At 36.7% G+C, this 8,197-nt stretch overlaps 1 non-coding gene across 1 annotated transcript; it reads right to left on the reverse strand.

Moving 5' to 3' along the window:
- Positions 1-313: 313 nt before the first annotated feature.
- On the reverse strand, positions 314-385 carry TRNAK-UUU. Its single transcript has one exon. It is a non-coding gene; the product is annotated as a tRNA-Lys (tRNA).
- Positions 386-8,197: the final 7,812 nt, after the last annotated feature.

Genomic DNA, 8,197 nt, shown 5'->3' on the forward strand with positions numbered 1-8,197 from the left:
AATAACAGAGTTATTTTTTGCAGAAGGGTGCAGAACGACGGGAAACAAATACTGTTTCTTTTTAGCACGATATAATTTCCTCATTAAAAATCGGTAGGAATAAATGGAAAGTTTGTTTGATGGAGTCTCTATAAAGTTCATAAGTTTTTGTATATAAGGAATTATTATTTTAGAAAGAAAATAAAATTACACTCATTTCGATTGCAGACTTAATTATGGCCCAGTGGGCTACGGTATAAAATTAGTTTATAATTTATCATAAGAATGATTTGGAATGGGCCGTAGTTAAAAGTTCTGTTTGGTTTAATAAATACGCCGTCTGTGGGGATCGAACCCACGACCACGTGGTTAAAAGCCACGCGCTCTACCACTGAGCTAAGACGGCTACTTGAACGTTTATGTTACATATTACTAATTATCAGCAAAACCAAGTCAAAATTGTGAGAAAGAACATTTTTAAAAAACTATAAATAATTGAGTTTAAACCATAGCGTGACCTTTGAAACTAATATTAGTATTTTTTAAAATAATTTCTTGCCCACAAAAGATGAAATTTTTTTTGTCCTAAAATTCAACACGTACTTTTGACTTGATAAAATGATGAAGGAGTAATTACGATAACTCAACAATTTCTTAAGTGAGAATAAGTTTTTCCGAAACATCATAAATATTTTAAGTTGTACTTGTATTGAAAAAGTTTCTCATTTAAAAAAAAATACATTTTTACATTCTTTACATGTCTATTTCCATTCTAAAAAAGTGGGTCCCACATTAAAAAAAAAAAGTTGTTTACTATAAAAGATAAATAAATAAAAGGAATAAGGTTCAAATAGGCCTTTGAACAACACATGAAAATACAATTGAGCCACTCAACTTGAAAAAATTACAATTGGCCCCTTAAACCCACCAATTTCATGCAATCTTACCAATTTAGAGGTTGACTCACTTAATAACCGGTTACCTTGCCACATGTAGACTTATGTGGATTTTTATTAGTTTTTTTTTAATGTTATTTAACAGATGTATTTATCACCATCGAATCATCGATAAAGACTAGCGTCTGAACTCTACATCCACGGCGACGGTGATGATCAATGGCGACAGAGACAGGAGCTACGGGAGTCTTGGATTGTAGTGACCGTTTCGACGAAGACCAGGTTCACACGATTCACTTCCAATTTCATTCTGATTCCTACTCTGACTCAGAGCCGGAATGCTTTGTTCATTCCTAAAGAAATTATCTGGATCGACCATGCTATTTGTTGGTGATAATGAACCAAAATCGATTTAATATAGCAAAATAATATTTATATATACACACACGAAAGTATATAAAATATTATTTGATATGTATCCGAAATATATATATACACACAAATATATATAAAACGGACCCAAAGGTTATATATACATATATATATCTACGAAAGAGATATACCAATATATATAAACCAAAATTGGAACTTATAATCCTCTTGATTATAATACCAATCCAACGACTATATCAAAAGGAGAGAGGATTTCTTCTTAGAAGCATAATCCAAACCGAAAGAAGAAAGAAGATTGGCTCGTGTTTGGGTATAGGGTTTTTAGCGCGAGTCAAGAGATCACTCTTACCTTAAAACCTTATTTGCCACCTCCCAAAAGTGCTAGGAGCGCTGTGGCCTAGGTTTCCCAGGATAAAACGTGCTACGGTTCGACATTTGAGCACCAAAACGAGCGACCCCAGCGAACTAGAGCAAAGCCTTGAACATAGTTAGGCAAAGAAATGAGTAGAAGCAGAGGTTTTGGAGCTGGAAAATGTGCAAGTGTGTATCTCTCTTGTTGTGTTCTTGTTCACCGTGTTACGACCTTCAATCCCGGATTAATTATTGAATTGATTCCGTTAATAATAATTAGAAAGGATTTAATTTGGTTAGGATTCCCTGTAATTAATTAATGTGGCCCACCGTGGATCATGGACCCTAACCAAATCCTTAATCCTATAAGAAATAGGATAAGTGGAACCTTACTATTCAGACCCTAGATGAGACTCCTAAATCTATATATAGGGACTTAGGAAGCATTTAGAAACCCTACCACAATTAATTCTACCACACAAGATATTCCCAGAGAGAAACCTACAGAGGAATCCCCCTGCCATCAAACGTAGGAGAATCCACGGAAAGAAGATCTTAGAAAAGAACCTTAGTAGCCAAGGATATTGATTAGGGCTAAGAGGTAACCCATGTCTCGACAAAACCTATTTTCCTTGCTATATCTTATTCATTAGCTCCTTTGATATATGATTCTGTGCTTGAGTCTTGATAGAACTTTGCCTAGGGTTTATATTGTGTTTATGTGGTAATCTTGGTATTTATATGATAATCTTGATGTTTATGTGATAATCTTGATGTTCTTAATACTATGATTAATTATATGAACGATATTGTTTTTTGATTATGTCTAGAGACCTAGGATTATAACGTGGATTTCGTATTATGATGTTCTTGGTATATTTGGGTGGGATTTCGCATGATCGATGTTGAGTCTAGCCTAGGACTTGTGTTTAGGACCTTGCATATACTTGAAGTTCTTGTGATTCGGGATATCCCTGGATCGTTATATGATTTATGTTGAGTCTTGGCATGTTTAGGAATCGTGTTAGGATGTATTTGGTGTGATTCTTGGTTTAATTTCGTTAATTGAATACGTGGTGTTGTCGTTATGTGTTTGAATGTGTTTGGACATGGTTTCGGGTTCCACGAGGGATCCCGGGACCAAAAGTTGCATGTGTATCAGTGGGTGACCACCCGCCACCTACCCGCTGCCCGCAACACTGTTCCAGCGGGCAGCTGGCGGGCGGTGGTCTGCCCGCCGGCCACCCGCTGGAATAGTGCCCGGTCGCCGGCGGGTGGCTGGCAGGTGGTCCTCCACCCGTCACCTACCCACTGAAATCCCGGCGTAGTTCGTGGTGTTTTTTCCCGTTTGATGTTTCCTCGTGTCCTGTCGTATCCCGTTGTACCCCGTTTGTCGTATATGAGTCTCGTTTGGTGTTTTAGGCATCGTTCTAGGATTTTATGTGTAATAAGTGTCGTTGTTGTTGTGTCTTGATTGTTATGTGATTATGTGCTGATTGATTGAATGGTGATGAGTATCGTGTGGCCAGTGTGACTGATGATGATGATGATGTTGATGAGATTGTGATTGGTGGAAAATAAACTGTTGGCGGTTGGCACCACTTGTGCCCGGTCATTATACTAAAGGTACAGGCCATAGCGGTTATTGTGCTAAAGGCATACACCCACCTTCGACTAGCTTTCCGTTGAGCATGGGTCAGGTTATAAGTGATGCGGTGTCATGTTAGAGCTATACGCGCTAACCCCTTGATATTGACACTAGAGGTGCGGATCATTGAATGGCACTGCGGCACCATCTTGATATGTTGGTGGTTGAAAGGTGGTTTGTCGGTGGTGTAACACCCCCGATTTTTACCACATTTTTAAAACTTAAATGCAAGAGATAAACAATCTAATCATCCATAATCATTAAGCGGGAGCAAGTCTATACGGGGCATTATGCCACATCTTAAATACTAAAGATACACATGCGGGAAAACTAAACCATTCAACAAAGCATAAAGAGTCAAGGCACACAGGCCAACAACAAAACGTCTAGACAAGGTGACTAGGCTATCTATCGCTCCAAGTCTAGCGCTCTAGGGCATCTACTCAAAACCTGTGGAATAAGGAAAACATAACATGGGGATGACACCCGGTCAGCGAACATTGCTGGTAACCCATCAATACGCGTTAAATAGCATATATAGATAAGTATAAGTCAAAATCATTTTCGAAACGGAATACAGTATATATCATTTCAAAAGCCATAGAGAGAAGTCAACTTCAAGGACTCATTCACACTCTCAAAGGGAAAGGAAATCAACATCCTTACGAGATTAACAAGACAAGAACCATGAAAGACAATACAACTCATGATGCATTCTACTGATCACAAAGTAGAATACATCAAGACATGCTTATTAGCAAAGAATACATATTCACACATTGGCAACTACATGCCACAGTGACAACTACATGTCACAAGTATCATAGTTCCAACCTTATGCCCTGTTCCAACTTTATGGCTACCCCCGGCCTTATTTCGGTTCCAACCTTTACCTCCTAGTGCCACCCTGTACTTGTGAGTCCAACCTTTTGCCTCCGGGGACTGTCGCCCCCCCGCCGACACTCCTATTCACCACCGATCTCTCAGTACACGAGGGTACCATTAAATATCATATCACAAAACTGCCAATCTCGTGAGCAAAGCTCAAGTAACATACCACCAATCTCAATCATAATCACACAAGTCATCATCATTACCAAGAAGACTAAGGTTCCACAATAACCTTAATCAAGTATCAATCAAAGGGTACAACGATTACATACGATCATATCATAGGAATCAATCGATGGATCACAACAAAGATCAATGTTGCAAAACACGGTAGGCGCCCCCTAGGCGCCAAGGGGGCGCCTAGGTGCCGATTTTTTTTTTTTTTTTTTTTAAAAATTTATGTTTAAAAAAAAAATTCAAAACTAAAAATTGTAAAATTGTAATATCTAATTACTTAAAATGGCTAAAACTCTAAAAGTCTAAAAAAAATTTAAAATTATAATCCATTAGTTTAAATGTTTAATTAGTTATAATGTTATATACAAGTAGTCAAATACACAAATAAAATATTAAAAGTTAAAACCACAAAATGTCAAAATCACAACTCATAAGTCATAAATCATAATCTGATAATCCATTAATTCATACTCCATAGTTCATAACTCCATACAAACTCCATAGTCAATAGTTCCATACTTCATTGTTCATAGTTCATAGTCCATACAAAATTACAAACTCCAAAAGTTCAATACAAAGTACATGACAATTAAGTTCAACAAGATATCAAATTCAAGTATTCAATCTTCAAGGTTTTGTTCTCCCACTTCTCCATCTATCACACGATTTTCACCATCTTCAAACTCAACAACCACTTCCTCTTCTTCACTTTCGGATTCAAAGTTCTCTTCTTCAAGCTCCCTCAATCTAGTACTCCCTTCGTGGTCTTAATGCTTCATCACCGTCATTATTAGCCACTGCATCTTCAACAACAACCTCAACTTCATCCTCAACAATCCAATTTTGTGCCAAGCTTGAATCACTACCAAGTAATGTTTCCGCATTTTGCTCTTTTTTCCTTTTGTTCATCAAGTTTGCATTGAATTGCACAAAGACTAGATTGTTTAGGCGATTAGATTCCAACCTATTTCTTTTTTTTTTCTTTTTTTTTTTTATATGCATCTACAAATATGCAAAAGTGCAAAACAAATGTATCAACTATCATTCCATCAAGTGTGCAAACAAAAATGAAAAATAACTAAGTGAAGACTTAACTAACCCCTTCAAATGTACTCCAATTCCTTTCACAATCCGATGAACTTGAAGTAAGAGATAGAATCTTCATAGCAATTGTTTGCAAGTTTGGAGTTGCCAAACCATAAGTTGACCACCACATTGCTACATCAAAATTCAAAATTGTATAAAAGATTAAAAGATTAAAAGTATAAAACATATGAAGTATAAATAATTAAATATCAAAAGATGTAGTAAACTAGTGAAGTAATAACTTATTTACCCGGATCATATCGCTCATTATTAAACTCACATCCTTTAACCGCAAGTGTTTTCCCAAATACACCTTCTTTCTTCTTATACTTGGGAAATTCATCATTCAATACCGTGTTTTGCATTTCTATATCACCATGATAGTATGTTTCAAGAAACTCAATGCATCCAAGAGAAACAATTACATCCAAATGAAGCCGAGGATCCTTAAAATGATAATAAGGATTCAACATGAAAGCTATCAAATGAAGAGGAGAATCTAGCTTATTGCTCATCTTTTCTTCGACTATCTTAATAATAGGCTCATAGTTTCTTTCAACTGCATTGAACGCCTTCTTAATGTCTTCTTTGGCTTGCATAAGCTCACCATACACAAATCCCATTGAAGGTCTCTTATCTTGATCAACAATGCGAAGCACCTTCACCAACGGTGCAAAAACATTCAAGCATAATGTAACCCCTTGCCAAAATGGAGCATTGGTGATAGTAGAATACGCAGCTTTCCCTTTAACTGTTTTGACAAACTTACATTCATCCCATTCATTGCTTGAAAACATAGCCTTTAATTCAATTTTCTTACTGAGTAGACTCTGCAAAGTAAGAAATGCAGAAGCAAACCTAGTCACACCTGGCCTAATTATGTCACGCTTCTTTGTATAGGATCTCATCATTGCCAAGGTTTTATGGTGTGCATAGATAAAGATAGTCAAACTCTTTGCTTGATCAAGAGCTTTTTTAAACCGTGGTAAACCTGCAAGGGATTCAAGTATGAACAATATAAAGATTTAAATTTTAAGAATAAAGATTAAAGAATAAAGATTTAAAGATTGAAAGATACCTGCAACGCTTTCAAGCATTAAATTAATGGAATGAGTTGCACAACAAGTCCAAAATAGCCGTGGCCTCTTCTCCTTCAACAATTTAGCAGCTCCCATGTTGTTCGCGGCATTATCTGTGACAATTTGAACAACATTCTCCTCTCCAACTTGTTCAATGCCCTGTTCCACATATTCAAATATAAACTGACTTGTGTGTGCCTCACTTGAACATTCTTTAGAGCTTAAAAAAACAGTGCCTAAACTTGAATTGACACACAAGTTCATGACGCTTCTTCTCTTCCTATCTGTCCATGCATCAGTCATAATTGAGCATCCATTTAATTCCCACTCCGCTTTATGCACCTTCAAACTGTCTCAGACTCGATCAACCGCTTTTTTCAAATATGTTTCGCTCAATTCATATCTATTTGGTGTATGCGCTCCCGGACCGAATTGACCAACAGCTTCAATCATCAACTTGAAGCTATCTTTCTCAATTACATGAAATGGAATAGCTGATTCATAAGCCCATCTGCATATATACTCTTTCACTCGGTTAACCCTCTCCTTGTCAAATGCCTCAATTATCCGTTGTTGCGCCGTGCCCTTTCCTGAACTCAAAGAACTTTCAGGATTGATTTGGTTTGCAAACTTATCCATAGGGCCAATTAGACGAGGTGGCTTCAAATGTCCAAACTGTTGCATGTCTTGCAACTCATCAACATCAATAATATTAGTAGGTGTATTACTCAAACTCTCATGCGAACCAATGTTTACCTCCGCTCTCATATTAACTTCTTCAACTCTCTTGTTCTTCTTTTTGTTCTTTGCCATCATGAGAGCATCTCTACATTTTAATTGATCTTCCTTTGAAGCTATGGGGCATTTGCTAACATTCCCTGCTATGCCAGCAATATGCTCTTTGATCCGATAAACTACACCAGACATTACTTTCTTGCACAATAAACATTTAATCTTATCCATTGACTTAGTAGGATAATTAGTTACCCCATAGTCCCAACCTATATCATTGGACTTTCTTTTTATTGTAGTTGACGTTATAGATGGTTGAGGAGATCCAACACTCTGACTTTGAGTTTGAATTGGTGGTTGAGAAATATTATTATCATCACTTGCCATACCTAATTATTAAATATTAATATATTATATTACTATTAATGGCTAATGGATTAGATAATAAGACAATTAGTGAATTCAGTTTATCACAATTCAGTGAATTCACATATTCACATATTCTCACTAGCTCACTGCCAACTTCACATTGCAACAAGCCAACAAGCCAACAATAATACTAATACAAATTCACATTGCAACAAGCCAACAATAATACAAATTCACATGAATCACTGCCTAAATGCCTAATACAGTATACAAAAATACAAAATTACAAATTCACATATATGATATATCAAAATTCAAAAACATAAAATCACAAAACCCTAAATAAGTAAATAGAAATACTGAAATAGTGAAATACAAAGTGATTAAGTGATTAACTGATTAAGTATTTAACTAATTTAAGTGACAATTCAAAATTGAAACATGAAACCAGTGACAAATTGAAAAATAAAGTGAGAGTGTGAAGCTACGTACCTGTGTACGGTGACTGGCGGAGGGCGGCATAGCGGCTGAGGTACCGGGCGGCGATGGCGGGAGGCGGAGGCGGAGGCTTCGTCGACGTAGAGATGCAGAGCGGC

This window comes from Ipomoea nil, unplaced genomic scaffold (assembly GCF_001879475.1).
Source record: "Ipomoea nil cultivar Tokyo-kokei standard unplaced genomic scaffold, Asagao_1.1 scaffold2025, whole genome shotgun sequence".
NCBI classification, from domain to species: domain Eukaryota; kingdom Viridiplantae; phylum Streptophyta; class Magnoliopsida; order Solanales; family Convolvulaceae; genus Ipomoea; species Ipomoea nil.